This window comes from Heliconius melpomene, chromosome 15, assembly GCF_056956725.1.
Source record: "Heliconius melpomene rosina isolate 202511_hmr_F chromosome 15, ASM5695672v1, whole genome shotgun sequence".
In the NCBI taxonomy this organism is placed as follows: domain Eukaryota; kingdom Metazoa; phylum Arthropoda; class Insecta; order Lepidoptera; family Nymphalidae; genus Heliconius; species Heliconius melpomene.
In genome coordinates, this window is record NC_140403.1 from 10270358 (window position 1) to 10275515 (window position 5158).

Sequence of the window (5158 nt, forward strand, 5' to 3'; positions counted from 1 at the left end):
TTAATATATAGACACATTCACATCGCACAATGTCCGCGGCGAATAATAGAATAAGTGACAAACGCCTCCTCCTCATTTCCGGTCACCCTTGAAACACACAAATTGCAAGCAATTTTCAGGCTCGTTGACCGCGACGGGGATGCCAATGCTTAGTTCTTTATAAACTTCCCAAAACTCTATGGTTCATCTCAATTTGTGAATGTGTCATAGAAGACGTTACATACCAAATGTATTGATGTATACTATTGTCAGCGTATTCAATTCAATTATATTTCAGTTTTTACTACTCACATACATTTTTTATTAACAATATTTCCTCGAGTCAATCGTGTTTACTTTTTGCGTAATTCTCATGGTATTTGCCTGTTTTCCAGATATAGTGGCGCACACGTAATGCTTGACTGAACGCGATAGCTATGAGTCGGCTAAGACTGGATTGAAAAAAATGAATTTCCAAAATGTAGATTTTTTGAGTATAGATAATTCATGTTATTTTATTAACATTTCTGTTTTGCTATACCTATTATCTACCAACTTAAAGATTGAACTAAAATGCTAATAAGCAAATGGAATATGTAATATGTGTTGACTTACAATAAATTTTAATTTATGATTATATCCTAACGTTGAAGAACAATACTAGCAGTAGTTACCATTTTGTGGTATTTTTTTATACCTACCTCCTACTAATACTATGTTAATTTTCATTAGATAATCAAAGCTACTCGTAGAACAACATTTTCGGAAATTCGAGACGACATTCGCAAACTTATCTCGTATTCTCGTTAGCGGGTAGTGAGCCTGCTGAATACGTAAGCGTGTCATTCACTATTAAGCAGCCGGGACGTGACGGTTGATGAAAACACCCCGAAGGAACTGCGATTTATACACAATTAACCACATTAAATGGAGCGGGTCTTTTCGAATATATGTACGTTACATATATAATCATAAATATGAAAATATATATGGATTTCTTTGTTTCTTTATATACAGGCAGGTTGGCACGGTTGGTTGTTGTGGTATAAAATTGATATTATAATCTATATATGGACCGTTTATTTTGAAAGTGGTGTAAGTCCATTTTTGAGAAAAATGAGCTATCACGTAATTCATGCTTAATTTAATGTATTTTTTTTATATATAACTAGTCCGTGTTTAATTTCTCAAAAAAATCCATATTTTGAACAACTTAAAATCGGTCGGTAAATGAAATTGCATAATCATCGACATACTAATCTTTAATTTTCTCGAAACAAAAGAAAATGGACTTACACCACTTTCAAAATAAACGGTCCATATATAAAAGGACTTGTCCTCACTGACTGAGGTAAGACGCACGCACAGCCGTAACCGCTGATGATAGAAACGTGAAATTTGGACAGATGCTTACTTTCGTAATCTGGACATCCACTAAGAAGGGATTTTGAAAAATTTTTACCCTAAAGGGGTGAAATAGGGGTTCAAAGTTTGTATGGAAAAAAAATTAAATCAGCACCGATTTTTATAAAACTTGAAATAAACACTAAGAAGGGATTTTGAAAAATTTTTACCCTAAAGGGGTGAAATAGGGGTTCAAAGTTTGTATGGAAAAAAAATTAAATCAGCACCGATTTTTATAAAACTTGAAATTTAGATTTTTAAAAGTATTTAATTGAACACGTGTTTCATCGTTTTCTAGAATTCTCCCCCTAAGGGTGCAAATAAGGGGTTGAAAGTTTGTATAGGTTTTTTTTAAATCGTCACCAATTTTTATAAAATTTGAAATTTAGACTCTTAAACGTATATAGTTAAACACATGTTTCATGGTTTTCTTGAATACACCCCTAAGGGTGCAAATAAGGGGTTGAAAGTTTGTATGGGAAAATTCTTAAATCGCCACTGATTTTTATAAAATTTGATATTTAGACTCTTAAAGATATTTAATTGAACATATGTTTCATGGTTTTCTAGAATTCACCCCCTAAGGGTGCAAATAAAGGGTTGAAAGTTTGTATGGAAACATCTTTAAATCGCCACCGATTTTTATAAAATTTGAAATTTAGACTCTTAAAAATATTTCATTGAACACATGTTTCATGGGTTATTAGAATTCACCCTTAAAAACGCAAGCGAATTTAAAATATTTATATAGCTAAATTAAAATATTTATATAGCTAAATTTTCTAAAATGACTATTGATGTAAATAAGCGACACTCGCTTGATGTGCCAAAATGATATTAATTTACATTAACTTACAATTTATTAAAATTATACTTATTGTTGTTTTTTTTTCAACTTCAGGTTCTATCCTGCATAAAAGGGTAGGTAGGGTAGGTGGGGACAACTTCGTTCTCTATACTTCGTTGAATTCTCATTATTGATCAATCACCCCTCCCGCCTCTTTATTACAGAGTATATTTTATTTCGTAGTTAACATAATTATGGATGTTGATGGTAATTTCACAAGCGTCTGTCAACATTGTGACAGATTAAAATTATGAAGATGCTTCCAAGTCCTGTCTTAGAACGTGATTAATAACAAAATTAAGAACTTCGAAAATTTATCTTCATTTTTTCATGTAGGTATTACTTATTTCAATAATTTCATAGATATTTTAAATTTTGATGGAAAATTTATATTTAAGGTCTATAGTAAAATATAAGTACGCTTAAATGATTGTATTTTCCTTCATTTTATAAAGTATAAAATTTAAGAATATTGGAGTATCTGCAACAATTTATTAAGTAATGAAGATTTAATAGATGTCCATTCAAATAAATAAGAGTTGTTTACGTAAAGCGTTCCTATCGCACAATGAATCCTTTAGTGAAATTAAATTATTACCGTTTTAAGCGCCATTGTTACCAATATAATACAACCATTCCACTGACAGCCGCGCTACGTAGTTACAATAAGAGCTTAATATTGTTTCTGTAAAATTATTCTTAAAATTATAAATATGGCTTTATATTGTTATTATTGAATATTAATTTGGTATTTTTTTATTATTGTTTAACTGACATTGCTTGTATTTCATTTCAATTATTGTGTTTTGGGTAATCACGAATAATTAAATATAAACTAATGTCTTTTGAATGCTATAGGTTGCGGTTCTACACAATATACCGTATTGACGCATCTATCTGTAGAAATGTCGATAGGAAATTGTGAAAGAGTTCAAATAAGTAGGGACATACTCCTATACATATATACAACACTAGGCAAATAGTACAATAAATAAACTAAATAGTCTCTTTACTTTGCAATACATCACAAGTACAATGTAGCAAGAACATAATAATAAAAACAATTGAGACTTCGGAACACGTTGTAATTAAAACAACTTCGCTAACTAATAACGGGAACTACAATAATGCTTAATTTGAGCGTCTCTAACTCATTCTGTGTAATATTACTTTGACTTGAATGTATCTCTAATAAGTATGTTGTGTTGAGTCGCGAGGACTAGAAGAGATGCCTTTATTCAGTGACGTAGGTAATATTGTAATAATGTATTTGACGAGACTTGTGGGTACAGTAAGCCTCCTTTCTATACATACATATGTATTTACAATGTCATTGAGACGTTCTTGGAGCGTGTAGGATAGAAGATGGTGAATATGATTTGAATGTTGTTACTACTATTAATAATGTACATAATAATATCACATGTAAAAGGATATGTAAAATATTCAATTTTTGATGAAATATCCAAATAATTGTTTGGTATAAATTAATTAGAAATGAACGCATACAAAAGGATGCTTCTTCTTATATGTAAAATTCTCGTGTCACAATGTTCGTTCCCCAACTCCTCCGAAACGGCTTGACCGATTGTCATGAAATTTTGTGAGTATATTGAGTAGGTCTGACAATCGGCCAACATCTATTTTTCATACCCTTTAGTGATAAGGGTTGTTCACCCTTAACATTTTAATTTCTTATTCATCATCCTATCCTATCTATATATATAAAATCGAAGGGTCACTCACTCATCACGAAATCTCAAAAACTACCAGAGCTAGGAGTAGGTGCTCGCTAAGACGGGAATTTGCAATGCAAGGGGTTCTTTTCGAGATTGTTACTTTGTATGAAACTTCGTTACTATAAGTGCTAGGAGTCTCAAATTTTCTATGGACGTTACTTATAGGACGTAAGTACATACGGAGACGGGAATTTGCAATATTCCACCCCCAAAGGGTTGTTTTTAGGGTTGATAGTTTGTATGAAACTTCGTTACTGTAAGTGCTAGGAGTCATATTTTCTATGGACGTTACTAACAGAACGTAAGTACATACGGAGACGGGAATTTGCAATATTCCATCCCTAAAGGGTTGTTTTTAGGGTTGATAGTTTGTATGAAACTTCGTTACTACAAATGCTAGGAGTCTCAAATTTTCTATGGACGAAATTAATAATAACGTAGTTTACGCAGGCGAAGCCGCGGGCGGGCCGCTAGTATATTAATAAATTTACTTATATGAGTAAATTTAGTGTATTTTTATCATCTGAAAGGAACCGGCATGTTACATATCCCCGGAAAGGCATATTTAATGTTATAATTCACTTGGGCTACAAAAGGATGTTCACAGACACGAATATTCTTTTTTTTTTGGTTTCTTGAGGGTACTGCGGTCAAAACTTATAAATTCGTAATCATGGCGTAGTAAGACAGCTTCAGTAGTGAAAAGTATTTTCAAATGCTCGCTTTGGTTTTTATTTCACTCGTAGGTATGTTATATGGATTGTTTCACTCATAAGTCCAAATCAGCTTCCAAATGTGTAATTTTTAGTGTCTCAATATCTTTAAGATATTTTCACTACGCGGAGAACGGAGTGACTTGACATTTGGTTCATTCTGTCTGCCCTGCTATAAGTCAAATCGTAGAAATAATTATTAGTATAATAACATTTGTGTTCTGTTGTAAAGGCTAAAATTCAATCACTAACTTCCCCTTATCTCTGCAAGATATATAGTACTGGACTAAAAGGTAATTTAATTGAAGAGCACTTAGCAAGTAAGCTATAGCGTGGGCGGTGGCCTCAACTTTTAGAAGTACAGACAGAAATACGATATACATGTAATTTGTCTGAGTGAAAAGCTTGCTTATGGTTTGAGTTTGTTTGTTGGCACAGATTTTTCTCGTATTATATTAAATCTTCGCTTTTTGTTA